Source organism: Pan paniscus, chromosome 18 (assembly GCF_029289425.2).
Source record: "Pan paniscus chromosome 18, NHGRI_mPanPan1-v2.0_pri, whole genome shotgun sequence".
Taxonomy (NCBI): Eukaryota; Metazoa; Chordata; class Mammalia; order Primates; family Hominidae; genus Pan; species Pan paniscus.
The window spans coordinates 55,313,468-55,338,589 of record NC_073267.2 but is presented as its reverse complement, the minus strand read 5'-3'; the positions used below and the strand labels follow the sequence as shown (position 1 = coordinate 55,338,589).

At 43.4% G+C, this 25,122-nt stretch overlaps 2 pseudogenes; both read left to right on the top strand.

Moving 5' to 3' along the window:
• Positions 1-381: 381 nt before the first annotated feature.
• LOC100995764 (angiogenic factor with G patch and FHA domains 1-like) lies at positions 382-3,399 on the top strand (annotated as a pseudogene).
• A 1,972-nt stretch (positions 3,400-5,371) lies between these two features.
• Positions 5,372-6,591, top strand: LOC106633908 (mitochondrial protein C2orf69-like; annotated as a pseudogene).
• Positions 6,592-25,122: the final 18,531 nt, after the last annotated feature.

Sequence of the window (25,122 nt, the reverse complement as noted above, 5' to 3'; positions counted from 1 at the left end):
CAACAAAACCATGTTATAGCTGAAAAACAAATTTAATAAACTTACAGGATACAATATTAACATGAAAATCAGTTGCATTTTTGTACAGTAACAACAAAGTATCTGAGAAAGGAATAAAGAAAACAATTCCATTTACAATATTATCAAATGGAATGAAATAGTTAAGTCATTAAATAGAATGAGTTTAACGAAGAATAGTAAATATCTCCATACTGAAAACAATAAAATGATGATAAAAAATTGAAGAATACAAAATGGAAAATATATCCTGTGTTCATGGATTCTAAAAATTAACATTGTTAAAATATCTATACTACATAAAGTTATCTACGGTTAAATAAATTTCTATCAAAATTTTAATGCCATTAAAATAAATGTAAAACAAACATTTGTAAAATTAGTATGGAGCCACAAAAGACCCCAAATAGCCAAATATTGAGAAGAATAAAAAGGCTGAAAGCCTCAAACTTCTTGATTTCAAACTATATTACAAAGCTATACTCATCAAGAAAGTATAGTACCTACATAGAAACAAATGGAATAGAATAGAGGACCCAGAAATAAATTCACACATATACAGTAAACTGATCCCACCAAATTAGGAAAAGATAGACACATCAAGAAATGGTGTTAGAAAAAACTAGCTATGCACACACAAAAAAGTAAAGCCTTCTCTTATCACAAAAATGAGTTTAAAATAAAGACGTAAACATTAGAACTGAAATAATGAATCCTCTAAAAAAAAAAACAGGGAGAAAGCTCCTTGACACTGGTGGTGGCAACGATGTTTTGGCTTTGACAGAAAGAACACAAGCAACAAATGCAAAAATAAAAAAGTGGAGCTATATCAAAGTAAAAACTTTCTCCACAATAAAGAAAACAATCAACAAAATATAAAGACAATATATGGGATGGAAGAAAATATTTGTAAACCATACGTAGGATAAGATGTTGCTATCCAAAATATACGTAACACTAGTCAATGTGGAAAAAAAACTCACAGCAGAACAAAACAAAAACCAATTTCCTGATAAACTGGGCAAAATATCTGAATAGATGTTTTCCCAAAGACATACAAGTGGCCAGCAGGTATATAAAAAGATTCTCAACATTGCTAATTATCAGAGTAATGAAAATAAAAATCACAATGAGATATCACCTCATCGTGGTGTTAGCACAGCTATTATCAAAACTTCAAAATACAAAAAGAGTTAGGGTACAGAGAAAGGAGAATATTTGTCCACCATTGCTGAACATGCTCACTGGTGCAGCCATTATAAACAAAGAAACAACACAAAAAAAACAAACAAGAAAACCAGTAGGGAGGTTCCTTAAAATTTTTAAACTAGAAGTATCTTTAATCCCAATTTGGAGTATACAGCCAATAGACATAAAATCAGTATCACCAAGCGTACCTGCACTCCTCTGATACAAATAAATAGGTAAACTGTGAGAAAGAGATAATTTCAGCTTTAATAAAGAATGAAATTGTTTCATTTACAACAATGTTGATGAACCTTGAAGACATTATGCTAAGTGAAATAAGCGAAATACAGAAAGACAAATACTGCTTGATCTCATTTTAATGTGAAATCTTAAAGAAAGAAAGAAAAAGAAAGAAAGAAAGAAAAAATGAAACAGAGACTAGAATGGTAGTTACCATGGGCTAAGAATTGGGGAAAAGTGGGGAGATACCCATCGAAGGGTGCATACCTTCAGTTACATAATAAAAAACTTCTGGGGACCTTATGTGCAGAATGGTGACTATAGCTAATAATAACCTGTACTTGAAATTTGTTTACAAAAGTAGATCTCAGGTGCTCTCACCACATACACAGAAACGTATAAAGTAACTATGTGTGGGGATAGATATGTTAACCAGCTTGAGATAATTTAAAGATATATACACATCTAAAAGCACTCTATTGTACACCCTAAACATACATACTTTTCAATATGTAAATCATAGCTCAATAAATGTGGCGAAAAAATTAAGAGTAATCAGTAGGTCATATTTAGCCACAGGTACACTTTATTTAAAACTCTCTTGTGAACCGTTTCTGGCTGAACCTGGGAACGCCCCCAGTACTTCTGACCCCTTGACTTCTCCAACACTACTTCTATTCTTCCTGTAGCTGGGGAAGATGTGATAGTTCCCAAGAGTTTTATGGTTTCCAGGCCGTGCAGATCTGGGAGGGCCATCAGCCGTCCCCTTGCTCATTGCGCACAGCTCTAGGCAACCCATGTCAGGGCATCGCATCCCGGCGAGGGCCACAGCAGATAGCAGGGGCGAGGTAGCTCTTGGCTGCCTGCAATCCAATGGCCTCTGGCTCCACAGGCGTCCTTCAAGGCCCTACCACAGCCCCTCCTCTCATGACCAATGAAGGCAATGTAACTGCAGAAGACACTGAGGAGGCAAGTAAGAAAAAATCTTGGCCCCCGTGTATTAATTATCATTAGATCACCCTTGTTGTATACAGGATCACTCTTTATCATTACTGCTGTAAAACCTGCTACAATTGGAAGAGAAAATGATCTGGAGCATACTCTTTGAATTCCTGAAGTTGCTGTCAGTAAGTTTCAGCAAAAATTTATTCTGACCATGATTTACAAAGTTATGTCCTTGTATATCAAGGCAGTCAAAATGAAACAATTGTTAATGGAAAACGGATTGTTCTGCTGACAACTAAATGTGAGCCTTATGTACCTAAGCATAGACATGAAATGAAAATTGGAGAGACTAGGTTACCCTTTCACATTCACCCTGGCAGTGATACTTGTGATGGCTGTGAACCACAGCAGGTTGGAACTCACTTTCACCTTGATAAGAGAGACAATTGTTTATTGAATTAATTGTTTACAGCTAAGTAGGGGAAAAAAGAGTTGGAAATAAGAAAATAATTTTTAAAATGTGAGTAAAGTATGTTTTACATTATACAGACTATGAAGATGAATAGACATTGAAGAACCTAAAACATAAAGATACAGCTGGAAAAAGTAAGGAGCCTATGGGAAGTGAAGAACACTTCCAAAGAGTTGATGCACCTGCATCTGTTCATTCTGAAATTACTGACAGCAACAAAAGTCAGAAGATGTTTGAGGAGGTGGGTTGGAAAAAAGAAGAGGGCCTGGGGAAGGATGGTGGAGGAATGAAAACTCCAATTTTGCTTTAGCTTTAGCAGACACACGTAGGCTTGAGGACAGGCAATTCCTCCTCAATTGAAGATGTTCACCTTCTCCAAAACAAAAACAAACTGGGACAAAGCATGAGATAGGTTTGCTGAAAATTTCCCAGAAACTAAACCTTGAAAAGATGACCTAGGGACTAGGCCTTGGGTAAAAAGGGGCTGTCGAGTGAGGGTTAGTCATAGAAGAAAACTCAAGTTTTTTAAAAAATAGAGTTTGGAAACTCTTATTTATTTTATTTTATTTTATTTTTTGCAGAACTTTTCTCCCAAAAAGAGTCTGTGGCACAGTTTACCCCTTCCTGATTCAGAAATGTGTAATAAAGTTTGGTTTGCAACTTTTCAATGTCATTTTTTTAAACTAATAAATAGTGATTGAATCAAGTTATGCAGTAAGTGGACTAAAGTTTACAGGGCACAGATGAGTTTGTCAAACTTCATTATTTTATCGTGTCATTTATGACATCCATGTAAGCAAAAAGCCATATAAGCAAAATTCATATAACCACTAATGACTTAAATGTACATTTGTCTTTGTCTCCATATATTCACAGTAAGACCCACAGCAAAAGAAATATCAAAAGTTTATAAAAATAAATCTGGCTATATGCATTCTTGTTTATGCCCTTTAGAACCTAGATAAAAGGACCTTTATAATAAAGGTCTAAATAATACCATTTAAAGCCTAAATAATACTATTTAGGCTAAATAAATAAAGGTCCAAATAATACTATTTAAAGCCTAAATAATACTTTCGAAGAACTAACGAACAGGTGACATACTATAGAAAAGTAGTCTTTTACTGTTTTCTTCTGTAAAGAATCTGTTGTTTTGTGCTATATATTCAGCATTTATATTTCATTTGTTTCATAGCTAATGAAATATTTAGATATGAACAACTGAGTACAGTACTGAAATAGTGCACTGGCATTTGTAATTTTTATAAATATTATTGCAGGCAGCGGAGTTGTGCCAGAGAAATCTGATTTCTAGTACAAAAGGAATACTTAGCTAGGGCCTGAAGTTTAAGATATTTATTGAACATGTCCTCAATTGCAATATAAACATTATAACATTTTTTAAAAATTCTTTTTAATACATTCTGAATTAAACAAAAATTTCAAATCATACCTTTTATGAAGTTAGGGAAGTGCTAATGAGGTAGAATGTCAGTTGAAGCCAAAACATCTGAATTTATGTAAATAATTTTACCCACATTAGTTTTTTGTTAAAGGAAACAATAATTCTCACCATATACTATTTACTGCAGTGAAGTATTTCAGAAACGTGTGCATAATACATAATTAATTTTCTAATGGTAATACATTCTACAAATTATTACAATTGTGGTTTCTTGAAGAGAGCAGTATTTCAAATGAAGAAACTTGGAATTTCTCATGAGGGGATGATCATGAGGATGATCATGAGGGGATGTCAAATCCATGTGGGTTGTTCAGTTTCTAACAAGACAAATGGAATAAACATAGATGAACTGACTGCAGGCATCCCCAGTGTGCTGTCTTCCATATGTGAGAACTAAATTATAAATTATGTTACACAAAAGGAGATAAGTTACTAGCGTGAAGCGTTAGATAAATTATATGGCACATAAAACTGAGATATGAGGTTTGTATTTACATGATTGCCAATATAATAAAAAAAGAAACAAAAATAATGTGGAAAAGAACTATGAGATTGTAAAATCATATTTGGAAAAGAGGCAAATGGAAAGTAAACTATTGAAAATGTAGTAAAACTACTGTACAGCATACAAATTACACATTAAAATGGGCTGAGCTGATGAGAGGACTAATAAACTGAAACGCTGAGCACAATTAATGTAGTCATATACTTTTTAGAAGGCAAATTAATACAAAATACAAATATATTTATTTATATATGAAGATTAGCTGGGAAGAAATGAAAAATAATTTGTTTTACTAGACTATATAAACAGGAAGGTAATATTCAAAAAATCAGTGACTCATAAGTTTCAGAAATTGGAAACACATGAATCCTATCAAAGAAATAATGGTTTTGGTTATTGTGAATACTGCTTCAATAAACATGGGAGTGCAATTGTCTCTTTGACATACTGATTTTATTTCCTTTTGATATATACCCAGTGGTGAGATTGCTGGGTCGTATATATGGTAGTTCTATTTATAATGTCTTGAAAAATTTCCATGCTGTTTTTCCCACCTGGCCGGGGCTCCGACAGCTGGGCACCCGGCCGCAGTCCCTCTCTCAGGATCCCTCTACCCTCCGCCTCCCAACAGTTCGGGCTTTTGCGTTCGCTGTGGCTGCTGCTTCTGCTGCCGCAGCTTGGCATTGGAGACACCTCGTCCTCCTCTCAGGACAGATCCATGAACCCATTGGCAGCGGCGGTGAGCGATGCCTTCCCTCTGCCACAAGGCGCCGCCTGCAGAGCCTGCCGCGTCCGCCACGCCCAGAGCGTACCCGCAGCTCAGCGCCGAGTTACTCCTGCTGGCGGTGGCCAGGGAGTGACTGGAGTCGCCGGACACCCCTGGGGAGCAGGCGAAGGAGGAGCTGCAGCCACCACGTCCTCTCTTTCCCCAGGGATGTGCAGAATTACCATGAAATTATGACTCCTCATCCTAAGAATTACCAATGGGAAAATTGGAGTCTAGAAAATGTTGCCATCATTTTAGCCCACCGGTGTTCCCCAATAGCTGTATTTAGGTGATAAAATGCTCTCGAATGCATTGCACAGACTCAGTTGCCATGACGATTTTGTGAAAAGTAACATGTTTGGTTCCCCAGAACACAATACTGACTCTGGAGCTTTTAAACACCTTTGTATTATTAATCAATGCTTTTAAGTCAGAATAGTTTATCAAAGAAAAATTTGAATGGTTGGAATAAGGACTCCACGCATGTAATTGCAGTCCAGTTTCCTGGTATTACAAATCGTTTCCAGGGAGAAAAAGAGAGGACCTGTGAAAAACCTGATGAGTTGGCTATGAGTTTTTATCCACAATCACTAAATGATGCATCTTTTAATTTGACTGGATTCAATAAAGGTTGTGTTGTTCTGAATCAGTTTCTTTTTGAATTGAAAGAAGCCAAGAAACACAAAGACATAGATACTTTCATTAAAAGCATAAGAACAATATATTGGCTGGAGGGTGGTCATTCCATAGGAAGTAATACCTGGGTTACTTATCCACAAGTCTTGAAAGAATTTGTACAGTGAGGGATTATTGTTCACACCCATGTAACACTTCACCAAGTACATGATCCAAAGAGATCTTGGATTGGAAAAGAGCAAAATAAATTTGCTTAGATACTTGGGGATATTGGTATGCAGGTGACTAGCTGAATTCATTTCATGAAGGAAGCTCCCTGTATAGAGAATCCCTTTAGAGTTCATGAAGTACTTTGAGGCTACAAATATATTGATGTACTTGTTCAGTGGAAGAGCATAAGCACTTTGAGTGTTATGAATTCAGATAATGGAATGTAATTCATAGGTGCATTGTCAGTATGGGGGAAACACACATTCCTGAAATATGAGTGAAATATGCAATAATATTTCTTCCTTGGGAATGTGAGCAGTTTTTAATTTGTGTTGAGTTAGAATAAGTTAATTTAAAATCTAACAAGGTGGTTTGTGATAATACTGAGGAAATATAAGACCCTTAAAAGGAAAGCTACAACATAGTACTTCTAGAATATAACTAAAATTGTTTCTGTTGGAAATAGTGATTCTCTGAGTAATGTTACTAATCGTGGTGATATTTTAACAGTAATTAGCTATTTTGGCACTTAAAACTTGAATGGAAACAGTTTATTTCTCTTCAAACAAAAGCAAAGGCACAATGTTGTTTCCTATCATTTTGGAATAACTGTACCCTGCCTCTTGTGTTTTGTAAACTCATTCACTCATTCTTTAATGTGCCACCAAGTACTTTTTTCTTGAGAGTCAAAATATATTTGTTTCCCAATGTCCAAAAATGTGCAAGAATGTAAAGCTGGTTTTTAAAAACATAGCCATGTGATGGCATGTGCCGTTAGTCCCAGCTACTCAGGAGGCTAAGGCAGAAGGATCCTTTGAGTCCAGGCTATAACGCACCATGATTGTGTTTGTGACTAGCTACCGCACTCCAGCCTAAGCAACATAGTGAGACCTCATCTCAAAAAAAAAAAAAAAAAAAAAAAGAAAAGAAAAAAAAAAAAGAAAAACAGAACAAATTAGACTTAAGTACCATCACTTAATTTTTAGTTTACAGTCTTTAGTTGATTGTTTTGGATAAGACATTCTGGGGCTTCTTGAATCTTGGCCAAAAACCAGTTGTTTTTGAAAACTGTTTTAAATTAAGCATATTTATGTATTTTGGATGAAAATCAACTACAAAGAAAATTTTATTTTTTTCATTATATTAGTCTTTTTGAAAGAGAACAACTTAGGGAAGATAAATATATAATGCTCTATTTGTCAGTGCTGTATTAAAAAGGAAACAGATTTCATAAATCTAAATCAATGTTTCTCCACAATCATGACTTTGTCTCAAAAAAAAAGTTATTTTTGGCCAAAATGCAAAATTATATTGCTGTGACGAAAGTCACAAGGAATCGCTTAAACATCATCCAGCCTGAGGCCAGATCAACATATGACAGTCACAATTTCAACTCTGAACTGCATCCATGTGTGAGATTTAGAGTCTCATTAGTGGACTCTGCCCATGTATGAGGTTGACAATCCTAATTGTTTTCTACATGTGTCTATGAGTGTCACAAGGTCACTGTTTGCTGGGCCCTGTTATGTAACTCTCTCTAAACCCCAAGGGGTTTATAAAATACATGTGAGTGTCATAATCTTCTGTGGCCATTTTAGAATTAGTAGACCAAGGACCTTAGTTGTTGCCGTAAGCCTAGCTATTAAAGTCAAAATTACTCCTCCTGGCTGGGTCCATGTAAGAAAGCTATCATCATGACTGTGGCCTGGGCCTAGGTATACGTCACACCCCACCTGTGAGCAGAAACAGGGAGGAAAACCACATCATCTGAATGCTGGGACAGGGAAATGTCAATATTGCTCAATTGGTAGGACCCACAGAGGAAAGTCACATCACCTTTGTGCTAGGCTCAGTGATATGTCACAATGCCCACTGTAGACAGAACCCTGTCAAAAGAGTCATATCACCTAGGTGCTGAGCCCAGCAATATGTCACAATCCCCCTTGTTAACAGGGCCCAGTCATGAGAGGAGAGTCATATCACCTAGATGATATGTCCGGATTTCTGTTACAAACCTTACTGGAGGCAGGGTACAGGCAGGAAAGTAGAGTATCATCACTCAGGTGATGGGCTCACAGACACATTACAATGTCCCTTGTAGGTATGATCCAGACAGGACAGTCACATCAGCTCCGTGTTTGGGTCAGTTGTATGTAATAATCCCAACTGTTGGCAGGGCTCATGCAAGGGAGTAAAGTCAATCAAGTGGTGAGAAAAAAATTGTATTTCAAAGTCACACCTACAGGAAAGTCCAGGGATGAGATTCACAGTCCCACACATTTTCTGACTCCTAGGATAAGAGACAACAGCTTCTGTGAATTTTGTTAAAGTACACAAATCACAATCTCAATGGTGGACAGAATTCATGCATGAAAGCTCCAACCACACCTGCAAACACTGTCTAATTAGAGCAGCCACGGTCTCACAGGTGTGCTGAATTTTGATATATAAGTCACCATTCTACCTGCGAACTGTATCCATGTATGAGAGTCACAATGTGAACTTTCAACTGATCTGGGTATGATATTCAGAACCTCAACAATGGTCTATGTCCCTATAGGAAGATGACATTCCTCTCTGTATGTCGTGTGTGCTTGGAAGAGTCAAAATGTCACCTGTGTGCTGGGCCTTTATTAGTCACCTTCTGTGCCACTTAATGGCTTCATATGGTCTGCATGAGAATGAAAACCTGCTCTAAGATTTCATGATGGCATAAACCCATGATCGTACATGTTGCCCTAAGTTGAGGCATGAGAGTCAAAACCTGTCTTATTTGCTGGCTCCATGTATGAGAGTCATCAGTGTGCCTGTGAACTGGGTTCAGAAATGAGCCACCATCCCATTTGTGGATGGATCCAGATATGACAGTCACAATTCCAACTGGGAAATGTTTCTGTAAGTGAGATCCAGGGCCTCGTGAGTGGGTTCTGTTCACATCTGTAATCTTTATACAATTAGGAGATGCAGAACCTTACTGATTGTTCTATGAGAGTAAAAATATCTTCTACTGGCTGGGCCCTCATATGAGAGTCTTCATTATTCCTGTGACCTGAACCTAGGGATATGTCACAATCTTACCTGTGAGTAGAACCAGGCAGGAGAGTCTCATCAGCTGAATACTGAGCCAGGGATATATTAGTGTTCCCCCTGTGGTTGAGTGCTGGTAGGATATTCACATCACTATGGTGCTGGGACAAGTGATGTGTCACAATGTCCCCTGTGGGCAGAACCCAGGCTAAGCATTACATCACACGAGTGCTGGGCTCATCAATATGTCACAATACCCTTTGGGAATGGGGCCCAGGCAGGAGAGTACAATAACATCATCTGGAAATGGGGTGAAAGGAATATCACAAAGCCACCTGTGAGAAGGGACTAGGCAGGAGGGCTGCATTACTGAGGTTATTGGCTTAGGATATGTCACAATCCAAACTGTGGGCTTTATAGAGACAATATATTCAAATCAGTTAATTTCTGGCTGGACAAAAGTATATGTCAGTCACACATGTGGGAAGGTCTAGGAATAAAAGTTACATTCCTGCAGATGTTCTGGGTCCAGGTATAAAAGTATGCACCTCATAAACTTTTACACACCTCATTTGCCCAAGTATGCAAGTCATGATATCAACAGTAAATTGGATCCATACATGAAAGACTCAACCTCAAACAACACACATTAGAAGAGTTAGAGCCTAACATATTTGCTGAACCTTAGTCAGAGACTCATGATCTCACCTGAAGGCTGGACCCACATATAAGAGTAATAATACCACCTTTGGACTGCCTTTGGGTGTGAAATTCAGAAATTCAATGGTGGGCTGTGTCCGTGTGGGAGTGTGAAAAACTTTACTGTCAGGAGTGTATGCAGTGAGAGTCAAACCTTCAACACTGTACTGGGCCTTGTTTTATTATTCTTTGCACCATCTGTGGGTTTTTATACTACGTGTGAGACTTGCAATCCACTCTGAAGCATTTGTCCTTGTATAAACCCATGATCTTACTTATTGCTCCAAGCCCAAAAATGAGATTCAACATCTCTTCTATTGACTGGTTCAGATACGAGAGTCATTACCATGCCTGTGAGATAGCTCCAGCAATGAATCACCCATTTTAATTATGAGCAAATCCACATGTGGCAGTCAAAATTCCAACTGTGGACTGTGTCTGCGGGTGAGATTCAGGGCCTTCACAGCGGGCTCTGTCCATGTGTGAGATTGACAATTTTAACTGTTAGCTGCGTGCTGGGCCCTGTAATGACAGTCTCTGTACCGCCAAAGGGCATTATAGAATATGCATAACCTTTCTAATGCTTTGTGATCTTTCCAAAAGTAGGAGCCCGAAGTCATGATACATTGTCATAAGCCCAGCTAGAAGAGTCAAAATCTCTTCTGTTGGTTGAGTCCATGTAGGATAGTCATCATTATGCCTGTGAACTGGACCCAAGTACATATGACAATACCACCTGTACGCAGGAACCAGGAGGAGAGCCACATCTCTTAAATGTTGAGCCAGAGATATGTCAGTTTTCATTTTGAGAGGAGAACCCTGGCAGGAAAGTCACATCACCTGGTTGCTCAGCCCACTGATATTTCCCAATGCCTTCTGTGGGCAGGGCCAAAGCAGAAGAGTTAAATTACCTAGGTGCTGAGTCCAGCAATATGTCCCAAATTACACTTTGGACAGAGCCCAGGAAAAAAAAGAAGAGTCATATGACCTAGGTGATGGGCACAGAGGTATGTCATAATGCCCTCTGGGAAGACCTCAGGCAGAAGAGTTATATCACCTAGAAAATATGGCCCAGGTATATTTCACATTCCCATCTATAGACATTGCTTAGACAGGAGAGCCACATCACCTGGGTGCTTGGCCTAGGTATACGTCACAATCTCGTGTTTACATGGGTCCCAGGCAGCAGAATAAAATCAATCAGGTGCTGGGAAAAAATATGTATCAAAATCACACCCACAGAAAGGCCCAGGGATGAGATTCACAATACTGCATATGGTCCGGCTTCAAATATGAAACTCAACACCTTTTGTGAGTTTTGTCCAAGTAACAGAGTTACACTGTCAACAGTGGACTGGATCTGTGAATGAGAGCCCAAACCTCATCTGAAAAAAGTGTCCTAATAAGGGAGACAGCCTCACAGCATGTTTAATCTTGATCCAAAAGTCACCATCTTACCAGTGGTCCAGATCCATATATGAGAGTCACAGTTTCAACTTTCAATTGCCTCCAGGTGTGAGATTCAGAATGTCAACAATGGGCAGTGCCCATGTAGGTGAAAGATAATCTTTACTGTTAGCTAAGTGTGCACACAAGAGTCACAATTTTGTTTGTGTTATGGATCCTGTTATGAAACTCTCTTTACCACCTGAGTGCAATGTGCAATATGCTTGAGTGTTGTAGGGCTCTGTGACTTTTGTACAATTAAGAAACCCAGAACACTACCTGTTGCCCTAAGCCTAGTTACTAAAGCAAACATCTATTTTATTGGCTGGGTCCAGGTATGAGAGTCATTACTGGACCTGTGAGCTGGGTCCAGAAATGAGTCACCATGCCACCTGTGGCCAGATTTACATATAGCAGTCACAATTCCAACTGTGGACTTCATCTGCATGTGAGATTCAGGAGCTCACCACTGGGCTCCCTTCATGCATGAGGGTGACAATTCTAAATTTCAGCAGGATGTGGCTACAAGAGTCACAACATCACCTGTGCTCTGGTTTGTATTATGAAACTCTCTGTACCACCCAAAGGCTTCATAATATACGTGTGTGTGTCAGAATCTCTTGTAACGTTTTACAAGTAGGAGACTCAGGACCTTACCCTTTGCCCTAAATCTATCTATAAGAGTCAAAATATCTTCTATCAGATGGATCCACATCTGAAAGGCATCATGATTCCTGTGTGCTGGGCCTAGTAAAGGTCACAATCTTAGCTGTGGGTGAACAGAAGGCAAGAGAGTCACATCACCTGGGTGACGGGCAAGAGATATGTTATAATCCCTTCTGCTGACAGGTCCCAAACAAGGAGTTACATCACCTGGATGCTTGGCTCTGTGATATGTCACATTGCCCAGTGCAGGCAGGGCACAGGCAGGAGAGTCACATTACCTGGGTGCTTGGCCCAGTGGTATGTCACATTCCCTTACTTAGGGAGGGCACAGGTAGCTAAAGGGAGTCATATTACCTAGGTACTGGGCTAGAGCTATCAGTCTGTTGGTCATTCAGGGTGAGGGTTATGATCTCTTTAGACATCCAAGTAACAGAGCCCCAACTTGTTCATCCTCAGAAGCAAAGGCCAGTAGAGACCAAATAAGGCTTGAAAGTTAAGTCCTCTAAAAAGGCAGAATGTCCTAGGCTTTGGCCTCTCCTCTTTAAGCACAACCAGATCATAACCTCTCTTTTGACTTCTCACTATGCCGCGCACTGGAACAAGGCTCCTGACTCCACACCCTCATCTTTTCACCCCTGTACATTTATTGGGCAGACCAAAGACCCGGAGACCTGAACTCTGGGACAGTCTGGGGAGAAGCGAATCCAAAAAGGGTTGGGGCAGCAACGGCTGAGCTCCCACAGGTGCCCCAGCCCAAAACTGCAGGCCCAGGCTGTGGTCCATGTGGCACTCAGTGCAGGTTCTGCGATGCCACTGGAAGGCCTAGAAAATCCACTGCAGCTGCTGCTTCTTCCTTTTCTTAAGCGCTGAAAGGTATACACTTTCCCAAGCTTTTCAGATACGGCCAGGCACCCCCAACTGAAAAGGGGGATAATCGCATTCTTCATCATGGTTTATCACCTCGCCCAAGCACCAGCCAGCCCCAGCCTCGCCAATCCAGCTGCCCCAGGCTGGAGGAGATCCTGTCAAGCCTCCTCTCTGAAACTCCACTCCTCCTCTTTTTTTTCTTCCTCAACCACTGGCATACTTTTGGTCATCCTACTTTTCATCCCAATGGGGCACCTGATACCATAAAGACCTGGGAACCCCACTGATCACAGGTCCTACAGGGGTCAGGCAAACATACAGGAAGTCCAGAAGGACAGTCATCTGCCACCTCCAGTATGAGAAGAACAAAACCCCCGCACTCCATGAAGAAGTCAGGAACCCAGTGAAGGCTGCAGGTCCAGCCCACAACAACCTATGTATGTGGGGTGCTCCATGGCTCATACGTGTGTCCTGCAGGCTGGAGCCCAAGCGAGGGTTCGCAGTCTTTGTTCCAGATGGGGAACTACTACTTCAGCTTATTACCCAGGCTCCCTGATGGGGAAAGGAAGGAAATGGCGAGAATCTTCAGCACAGCAAATCCCATCGTCCTGGCAGAGACAACTCCTGCCTGCATGCCACACCAGCAGCCGCAGGCTAGAGGCAGTCACATCAGGCCTCCCTCTTACAACATTTTGTTTTGTTTTGTTTTTCAAAAGGCCCTAATCACCTACTTTCGGTCATCCTCCTTGTCACAATGGGGCACCTGACGCCACAGAGACTCGAGAAATGTACAGATCTGGGGTCCTGAAGCGTCCAGGCGAAGGTGCTGGGAGTCAGAGAGGAAAGTCCTTTGAAGCCTCTAGAAGCAATGTAACAGGACCCAGCACTGCAGGAAGAAGTGGGGCACCCAGTGGCAAATGCAGGCCTACGTGTAAGGTGCTCCCTGTCCCTCGCCTGCTCCCTGGAACCTGGAGCCACACCTAGGATGGGGGTCTCCATTCCAGACCCAGAATAAGCTCTTGGCTACCTCACCCAGCACCTGGTCATGCCAGACAGAATCTTGGCTGGGGCTTTCTCATGGTCTGCAGTGCCTTCCACTTTGGGCCACCGTAATAACACTTCTCCCACAGGGACTCTGCAGTGTCCAGCTCACCAGCCTGGAGTTTCTCATCACCCAGTGATTCCAAAAGAAACAATCTACAATGGCATGACCAAGTGCCAGAAACAAACAAACAAACAAAATATCTGAGGCAAGTCCATTGGTTACTTCGATTTTTCAAAGGTAACATTTGTCCCTCCTTGAAATCCTAAGAGTGCACGAACAGGCTATTCTAATGGACGTGAAATTCACATGAAAACTGATTGACAGATGAATTCTGATTCCAAGGTACTTTGTATTCTCAAATTGCATCTTCTTACCCTGCCCCCCTCAAAATGGAAGAGTGATGACTATTTGTCATCTTAGCACTGTGGGGATGCAGAGCCTTAGATGGAAGTGTGTTAAAAACAACATTCCATAAAGGGCTGTCACTTCCAATTTTCAAGCAAGGTGGGAAACCAACTGTGATGTATGAAACACTGCTGGCCAATGTGCACAATTAGTGATACAAAATTGAATAATATAAACTATTGTAAATATGTGTGGACATTGTGGCAATTTGGACACCAAATAACGCTGCCAAATTCAGGAAGAGAAAGCTGTAACCTCATGGTTGTTATGAAGCTTAACTTCTGGGTACTAGAACCTATCAAAATTTCTCCATGCCAATCTGTCCAAACAAACATTGAGATGTTTATTTCTATAAAATTCCTATAGAATCTTCCTGGGCATGACCCTTCTAGCCCCATCCTCACAGCACTGGTGCCAGGGGAACTGCACTTGCTCCTGCCTCCCCCTATATTTTTAGGAGTGGAAATATTTAGTGACAGGATGGATTGGGAGGGTACTGAGGCCTCCTGGGTGGGTGGGTCAGATCTACTGCAGCCCAAGCCTTTTTATAATAAATAACTTATAGGTAAATTAGAAAAGAATAAAAAATGGAACTCACTCTCTTTCTTTGCTCACCACAAAGAGAAACACAGCATCTAGAGATGCTGTTGGAGCCAGGCTTGTCCTGGGAAAGTAAGAAGTGCTGATCAGGAGCCCTGGGATGAAGGGCAGGTGAGATGGGGTTCCCAGGAAGATACAGCCAGGGTCAGATCTGGCCCACTCACACTGGAAGGGGCCTTCTGAAGGCCAGGAAAAATGGTCCAGGTCACTGAAACTCAAGCGGCCCATCTGAGCCAAAGATCTGTCCAGGTCGCAGTGAATCTCATCAGCCCTGCCAATAGGGGGTCTGATCAGCCCTGAAGAGCTCCATCAATGGAGGCAAATGGCTGGTGGATGGGTCAGGAGGGCTGCCTACTGCCAATGTGGGAGTCCACTCGGTGTGGGTTTACTGCGCCTCTCAGTGGCCTGGATAACCTGCTGAGGCTGCAGCTTCTTCCTGTTTTTGAGCAAACGGGGGCATGTATCATTCCCGAAGGTTTTCAGATAATCCCTGGTGACCCCTGGCAGGGGGTGGTTATCTTGGCGATCCCCAGCCAGGCTTATTGACTTGCCCCCAGGCAACACCCAGCAATCCCGCGCCCACCCAGGCACTTAAGCATTTGTGGTAAGCCTCTTTCTGGAAGCTCGCCTTCTGCTCGCCCTTTGTCTTCCCCACCCCAGTACTTCTGGCCATTCTCATTGTCATCACAATGAGACAACTGGCTCCTGGAGACTCAGAAACTGCCATGCAGACCTTGAGTTTTTCCCAGGCCCGGCCAACAGGGTGGAGAATCTTCCATCTCCTAAAGGAGCAGAACAGACCAGGCATGTAGGAGTTGTGCCCCTGTGCAGGCTGCAGGAGCAGCTCACAACAAGGCCTGAACATGGGGTGCTCCCTTGTTTGTCCTTTTTTCCTGGAGGCTTGGGCTTGCCTGGCCAAGGTTGCCCTTCAGGACAGGGAATCAGAGCTTTTTGTGGCTGCCTTACCCAGCCAGGGCAGCACCAGAGAGAATCGTGGCTGAGGCTTTCCCGTGGGCTGCAGTGCCTGCCCCTTTAGGGTTTCCACAAAAACACCTTCCCTGCAAGTAATCCACTGTGTCCTGATTGCCAGACGAGGCTTCCTCATCATTTGGTGATTCCAAAGAAAATAATCTACAGTGGAATGACTAAGTTCTAAAACAGGAGCACACAAATAATCTGTAGAAAGTCTGTTTGTCATCTAGATGTTTCAAATATACACATTTTCCCTTCTTGTTATATTCAGTCGTGCATGAAACCGATATTATAATAGATGTGCAATACACTAAAGCTGATTAAAGGGTGAATTCTTATTCTAAGGTACTTTGCGGTCTCAAATTTGTCTGTTCCCACCCCCAGGACTCCCTTAAAATAGAATAGTTATCACTGAGAGCAGAGGTAGAAAGAAACTAGCTAGGCAGATAGAGCAAAGAGTACTCAGCATAACATCCCTTCTAATGAAAAGCAGCCCAAAAAATCACATCTCTTTAACAAAGAGCAACCTGTAAGTTCGGGCTGCAATCATAGATAAGTAAGCTGGAAGCTTGTATGGACAGGGATGGCTGCAGCTTCGTGGATAGAAATGTCCAGCTTGGGCTAGATACATCCAACATGGGGGGCTCCACTCCTCTTTGTAGCACACGCACCATAGGAAAGAGATAAGCAACTTGGAGTAGCTCAGGCTAAAAACCCGCCTGCATAGTAGAAGGTTGGGGTATGGGCTGCCAGAGATTCATGCTCTATGCATATGACACACCTGGTTCTGACCAGTTTTTCATGCCCTATGTAGAGAAGATACCCCCTCCCACTAGCTCAACTATAAAAACCCTTGCATTTCACTGCAGAATGGCAACTCTTTTTCAGGACCCTTCTCTCCTTGTCTGCAGCAGAGAGCTGTTCTCTTTTTTTCACCCATTGCACTTTTGCTCTAACCTCATCCTTGGCATGTCTGCATCCTTGATTTCCTTGGCCCTAAGACCAAGAAGTTCAGGTATAATCCCAGATGACAAGGCCAGTTCATCATAACTTGTCTCATTACCTCTTGAGATGTGGAACTTTTGATGAAAATGTGACCAAAAGGACATTTTATAAAGTGCTCTCTCTTCCAATCTTCAAGCAATGCAGGAAACTATCCATGATGTATAAAAAACTTTTGGATGAAATGCACAATTTCTAATACAAAAATGAATGCTATAAATTACTCTATGTATGTGTATTATGGCCATTCGCACATCATCACACAGAACTCGTGGCTGTTAGGAAGCTTAACTTCCGCATACTGTCACCTATGAAAGTTAGTTCTCCCTGCATTTCTTGAAACCAACCTTGAAATTTCTATCTTGTACACAATTTGTATATATACTCAGTGAGCTTCACCCTTCTGCTGCCACCCTCACAGCACTGGTACCAATGGAACTACTTGCTTATGCTTGCATTGCAACAGCTGACTCCGGCAGTTATCCAATTTTCTTGAGGTCATAAACATTTAGTGACAGAATGGAAAGAGAAGGTACTGAAGCAACGGCTGATGCCTTCTGGGTGGGTGTGTAGAGAGCTCCTGCAGCCTGGACATCTTCAAAATAAATAGGTTATAGGTCAAGTTAGAGAAAAAAAAATTCTCTCTTTCTTTGAACACCACAAAGAGAAAAGCACTGGATCTAGATTTGTCTGTGAAGCCAGGTTTGTCCTGGGAAAGTGAGAAGGGCTGACCACAAGCCCTGGAAATAGAGGGTGGGTGAGATGTGGTCCCAATGGACAGACCACTAGGGTCAGGGCTTGGCACACTGAGGCTGCCAGGGGCATTCTGAAGGCCAGGGAAGATGGCCAAGGACACAAGGCTGAAGCAACCCATCTGAGCCAAAGATCTGTTTAGGTCCTCCTGAATCTCAGCAGCCTTGCCAAGGTGGGCATGATCATCCCTGGGTATCGGAGACACTGGAGGACAGCAGCTGGTGGGTGGGCCAGGAGGCCTGTCTACCACACAGGTGTGATTTCACTGGCAGGCCAATTGCAGGGAGTGGATAAAGAGAGAGTTCAGTGTGGAAATCTCTCTTGGTGAATCATCAGGAAGGTGAAATCTTCAGCATTGCTTCAAACCCGGCTTGTGGGATAGCAATTCCAGTGAAGCTGAGACAAGCTGGCAGTGCTCAACGAGGCCTCCCAGATGCCATGTCCCTTTCTACCACAGCTAGGCCTGGATTGGCATGTGGACATCCATAGAGTCCAGAGGATGAGACCCTGGTCAGTGGAGGTGCTGGTATGTGGTGTGAAGCCAGGTAGGGCAAGCCCTTCAGGTGGGAGGAGGAGCCAGCCTCTCCTGTGGTGTCCTGGACAAATCAACACTCTCTTTGGGCCTTTGTTTCCTCACCTGGAAAATGCAAAAAACCTGTTGTGCAGGCCTCACAGGGTCATGATAAGGGGCGAGGGAGAAAGGAAATTTTAGAATTCTTGTGCCTGCCTCTTCCTGAGAGGGATGATGGTGGGATCAATAGTGATAGCCACATGCAACTGAGTTCTTGGAAGGCCCTGTGAGGAAGGTGTTGTTCCCATCACACTTCCCAGATGATGAAATAGTCTCCGGGAGGCCTGGATGCATGCCCAAGGTTACACACAAAATGAGTGTTGGAGCTGGGAGTAAATCTAGAGTCAGGGCTCACTGGAGGTGGTGGAAGCATTGCACCAGCTGCCTCAGACAGTTATCCAAGATCTGAGGTCAGTGGGGCTGGGGTGTTACTCAGTGAGGAAAGCACAGTCTCACTGACCCTGTTTCTAACTCTGCTAGGTAGAGACCATTTTAGAGATTCCAGATGGAGCTGCAGCAGCAGGTGAGTTGGCCTGTGGCAGGGAGGGGATCCAGGGAGTCAAGGACAGGGCTCCTCCCTCCCAGCTGGAGTTCTCCATATCAAGAGAGCAGGGTGTCTTCCTCCTCCAGCCCTGCCCTCCTGTGGCCACAATGCTTGAAATGCCTTCATTAGAGAGACCAGAGAAAGATCCTCGGAGAGCTGGGCTCAGAGTGGATTAGAGGAAGTGTGAGGGTGGGGACGACCTGATTTTGTGACTTATTAAAATCCCACCATAGAGGTAACAAGGAGGTGCTTGGTGTCTTTGGAGGTCATCTATGGAAAGAGGGAAAGATTTTGGGCAAAGAGATTAAGGGTCCTTGGCTGCGCCGAGTGAGAGACTTGGGTACGTGGGTCAAGGAGACATGGGTTGGTGAGAGTTCAAAGGATAGGCCTTGTGCAGGAAGCTGAGAATTGGTGCTGATCACTGCTACCACCTTGATAACACAGGCCGCTGTGACCCCTCTGGGCACACTTCTTATTGACCTGCATATGCTGGAAATATCCATAGAGGATTATATGGATGTGTGTGAGACTGGGGCAGGCAGGCAGGGTAGGGACCAGGATCCTGAAGCTTGTGAGGACAGAGTCCTGGACTGAGTCCTGAGATTGCATAACTCAGCAAATCTTTTTTCCCGAGAGCCTACTAGATGCCCCTGTGAATAAGGGTGTCAGGTCTGTGTTATCTATGAGTGACGGAGGCTCCAGCAAAGAGGCCAGTCCCTGTTCCTTGAGTAGTGAGGCTGCAGAGCTAAGTCTCAGCCTCTGCCTTAGGTGGTACCCATTGAAGAAGACAGATATTGAGACCCTCCTAAGAGGGGCAGTTACTAAATTGTTGAGTATCTTCTTTGTTTCCAAGGCCTCAGTTTCTCTGTCTATCATCACAGAGAACTAGGCCAAAAGTCACGGAGCCTCAGTGTCCCTTCTGTGGAGCCCAGAACCTGATGCAGGTCTAAGTCCTGTTGTATGAACATGTCCTGACCCTGGCGGCCCTGGTGGTGGTGCAGCATAGGAAGTATAAGGGATGAGGTCTAGTCATGGGCCATGGAGCCTTTCTCATTAATCTTGGCTGTCTGCCTTCTAGGGAATATAATCAACACTAATAAAGGAGGAAGGTGAGCAGCTGGCGCTGTCGCTTTGAGGGAGGATGGCGATGTGAAAGTCAGTGACCACCGTGGGGAGGACACTCCCTGGCTCCATCCTCTGCATCTTAGATTTATTGGGACAGTTTGATACACAGAGAAGGAGGAGACCCATCCCAATGGAGGGTTTGATTAGATGAATGTAATCAACGATAAATTCCTAGAGGAGGGACTTTTTATAATCAACTCTGAGAACAGGTTGGAGCTACATGGGATTGGAGGGGAGGGTGGAGCCCCTTAAAAGAAAAGCCCCAGAGAATGCCCCTGCCCTCTCTCTCCCCCACAAGTTCCATTTATTATCTTCCACCCAGGAGCTGTCAGAATCCTGCCCTTCCTTCTGTCTCCAGATCAAAGTCCTTCAGGAAATGCAACTACTTCAGTGACAAGAGATAATTATCATCTTCTGACAGAGGAGGAATTTGGGGTTTGGTCCCAGTCCATGAAGTGGCACAGTCAGAATAAAAGGTGAGAGCTTAGGAGATTAGCGGAGGGTAGAAGAACACTCTGTCTTGTGACCAGCTTCAGAGAGCCTGGGGCCATGGCTTCCTGGTCAACATTAGGCCCTGCTGCATGGTGACCCCTGGGCAGGCAGTGGGAAGCCTGAGGTGTGGCTCCTGGTGGCCTCACAACTGCCACTCTTTCCTGAAGCTCCTATTTGTTCTGTCAGCTAAGCCCCCATCCCAGTAGGCCAGCAACACACTCAAGACCAAGAACAGGCCATGGTGAATCTCAGGGCCACTGAGTGTCTTGGCTGGCAGGGGCAGAGTTCCTCAGGGCTCAGTGACATTTGGACTGAGCATGGGCTTTGGAGTCATACAGCTACACTGAGCTCCCAGCTTCACCGTGATCAGCCCTGTGTCTGGGACAGGGGCCTCACTGTTCTGGAACTTGAGACACCATAGTCATAAATTTAACACACACTTCTAACTGCTTTTTCTTTTTTATCTGTCTTTCTCTATAATCACCATGTACTACTGGTCTCTGAGTTTATTTAAATTAATAAACATGTTACACAGTGTGTATTATTCTTCCTCATGAGTTCTTTAGTATATTCTATGATTCCACCCATATGAGGTACTTATGTAATTTCATTCATAGAAACTCAAAGTAGAAAAGCAGTTAGTTCTTAGAGGACAAAAGGAAGGTAAAGGGGGACTGTTGTTTAACAGGAACAGAGTTTGAGTTTTGCAAAATGAATAAAATTCCCTGTGAATGTGGATGATGGTTGCAGAACAATGTGTGATTAATTCCTCTGACCTGCACTTTTAAAAATTGTTAAAATGGTTAATTTTATGTATATTTTACCACAATGTTAAAAAGGACTTTTAAAAATGAACGGACTACAGATATGTGCAACAGCATAAATAAATATCACAAATATAATCTTACATTTAAAAATTGATGTAAAAGTATCCATACTCTGTAATTTCTTGTATTTAAATCCAAAAATCAAAACTGAGGTTCTGGCTTCCACTAATGATGAAGTAGCTAGTTTAACTAACAATGTCACAGAGAAAAATGATGAATCCCAGGTAAAACATTATATGTTATTATAGAAACACTTCTATATATAATAGATATATGAAATATGTGTGTATAAAAACTGAATGCATATTTCAGCTGTGCCCTCCATAGAAGAGATAAGTATTGAAGTTAGAAGCCAGCCCAATTAACACCCTCTTTAAAAAACAACACTCTTCAAACGGACAAAACAGAATCCAGAGTCTCTTTAACTCTTCTATACAGTCTCTAGTGCACAATTTTCCAATTCAGGAGATGCGTGAAAACACATGAAAATATAATACATACACAAGATAAAAAGCAGGCAGTAGACATCTCCAAGATGTCCAAGACATAATCAGCAGACAAGAATTTGAAGGCAGCTATTATAAGCATGCTCATGGGGGCAAAGGAAAATATTCTCATAAATGAACAGATGTGGAACATCAGCAGAGAAATGAAAAATGACCACATAGAAAAATAATAAAAATAATTGTGAGCTTTTCTATATATCAGAAACAGAAGACATAGCAATATAATTTAACCAATCTGAGGATAGAAGTAAAAATAGTTTAAAAGAAAATGAACAGAGCCTTAGACATCTGTGGGATGATTGGTTCTGAGAAGAAGAGAGAGACAGAAAAAATTAAATGGGGTAGAAAAGCAAATCAACAAAATTTAAAGAAAATAAACCGAGGCTTAGAGACCCATGGAATCATTCAGTCTGAGGAGAGGAGAGAGTCAGAAGAATTAAAAGGGTTACAAAAATAAATCAACAACTAATATCTGAAAACTTTCAAAAATTGTTCAAAAACCTAATTCTTTTTTAATCTAAAGATCCACAAACCCCCCACAAAAATACAAATAAAACCATACCAAGGCCATATTGTGATTTAAGAAACCAGCAGACAGGACTTTCAATTGACTTGATATGATTTATTATTTTTACTACTTATAAGAATGGAAATAAGTTCTCCTTAGTTTTTTTCTTGGAGGAAGTCTGACATGTGAGGCACAGATGAGTTATTAAAGGCAGATGACTTTCCAGCCTTGTCTTAAATGTTCCATTCTTTACCTTAGAAATTATTTAAATTTGTGTCTTCCAAATACTGTAGTAATATTGATGCTCCAAAGAGATGTCCCACGGAGATTCTGCTCTTGTGTGTCCACCCTGCAGGGAGCTGAGGCAGTTTCTTATGACAGTTTCAGAAGCGAGTAGTCGTGCAGTACTTAATCTAAAAAACTTAATGGAAACATGAATTAAGAGAATGATCCCTGTTTAGTTCTATCAGCAAACTATTAAAAGTGATCCAAAGGAGGTATTTATAAAGAGATATTAAAAGATTTTCCAAGGGAGCCTTATTCAGGGCAGAAACGCAGACACTATCGCTGACCTCACCACAGAAAATACCCTCATGGGTTGGGAGGGACCAAGGGGCGCTCTGGTTCTGCTGACCTGCGTTAATCACAGCCAGGAGGTCCACACTAGTACCATGAGGCCTGGGAAGCAGCCTGCGTGGGGTCAGAGAAGTGGTGGATGTGGCTCCCAAAGTGGCTTACGGGGTCCCTTCCCTGTGGCTGTTTCCTTACTGGATGCAGCAGGGTCAGGCCCTTCCCCTGTGACGTTTTCTCCTCTTTATCACAGTGGCGGGAGCGTCCCCGTGAGAGGCCCGACCCAGGTGTGGGCCACGCTGCGAGCCCGAGGACCAAGCGGCACTCCTGGGATGCAGAGGAGGATTTGTGACAGCTTAGGGAACAGACAAAATGGTTTCGAAAAGGCTAATGGCAGGTGACTAAGGACACGATGTTTTCATTACTGGCAGTGAACTGACGGTTTCAGACACTAACAAGGGGGCTTCTCGAGGGGATCCCAAGGAGCCCAAGAACTGCCAGGTCGCCCGCCATTACCCTACGCCTAAGGACAGGCTGCACTGAGCATGTCTGAAAGGGTAGGCCCGTTAGCCCCACCCCTAGGAACGGGTGCACTCCGCATGTGTAAAAGGGCAGGACCTTTACCCCACCGCTAGGGACGGGCTGCACTACGCATGTCTGAAAGGGCGTGACACGAGGGAGGAGCAAGAAGGGGCGGGGTGGAGGGGGAGGGGGGCAAGAAAAGGGGCGGGGTGCGCCCAACATCCGGCGGAGAAGTATTTCCATGGCAACCCTCCCGCGCAGGCCATAAGAGGCAAATGAACCTTTGTTGGTTGGCGGGAAATCGAGACCCTGGCAAGGGGGCTTCTCCCTTGGAGAAGCCTGAGAACTGCCAGGTCCGCGGCCGTTAACCCGCCACTAGGGACGGCCGCACTGCGCATGTCTGAAAGGGAACTAGAAAGGGAGGAGCGAGAGAGGGTGGGGCTGAGGAGGAGGCAGTGTGAGAAAAGGGGCGGGGCGCGCCCAAAGTCTGGCGGAAGAGCGTTACCCTGGCAACCCTCCCGCGGAGGCCGAGAGAGGCCACCGGCCCTTTGTTGATCTGCGAGAAATCAAACTACGAACACGACAAGCATTAGCCTGCAGCTCGAGGAGACAAGGTGTCACAATTACAAGGGGAAACTAGCCGCCCTAGCTCCACTGTCTCCCCAGCACGAGAGATTTGAGAACAGAAAGGCTTCCCTCCGCAGGGCGAAACTGCTGGGCTGCCTGGAAGGGCGAGGCAGGGAGCGGAACCGTCTTCAGGAAATTTCGGGAGTTCCGGGGTCAGGTCCACTCCCCGGCTGTTGTTCTGTTGTTGGCAGGGCAGAGGGTCTAGGATGTCAGCCTGCTCCGGGCTGCGCTGTGCGCCTAGCCCAGGGCGGGGGGATGCGGGGCGACACCCGCCTCCCGGTGCATCCAGGAGTTGTAGTCTCTTCCCCGGTTCCCCACTGTGGGTGGTGGGGCTGCAGGAGGACAACTCAAATTGAGATAGGAGCGGAGGCGCAGCGCGGCCGTGCAGGGAGGGGCAGGGCGGTGTAGGCGGCTTCATTTACCAAGCTTTGCTGGCCATTGTTTCCATGCCAAACCCTTGCCAAGGGGATTGTCAGGAGATGAACTTGAAGGGCAGGCGTGGGCTGGCCAGTGAGGAGGGTGTGTTTTTGCGAAGTGCGCCCCGTCTTTGCCGAAATTAGGAGTGTCTGGTTCTCACTCACGCGGCTCTCTGCTGCTCAGGTCGATTTTCTCTCCCACCCTCACCCAGGCTCTTTCCACAGCATCACCCCTGCCCCAGCCCCTGGAGCCACCTGCTTTCCTAAGTGGCTTTGAAAACTGGGCTGAGGTCCCAAACGGTGTCCACTGTGCTGTTGCTCTCCGCTGTCTCCAAGCAAAGCACAAGCTCAGCCGCCTTTGAAAGACACCCACCGCCTGGCCTGGGAATGCACAAGTTCAGAGCTTTGCAAGAAGTGATCATGGGCTATGGCTTCGTGAAAATGTCACCCTCACCAGTGCCTTTTTCGCGGACGTGGACGTGGAGGA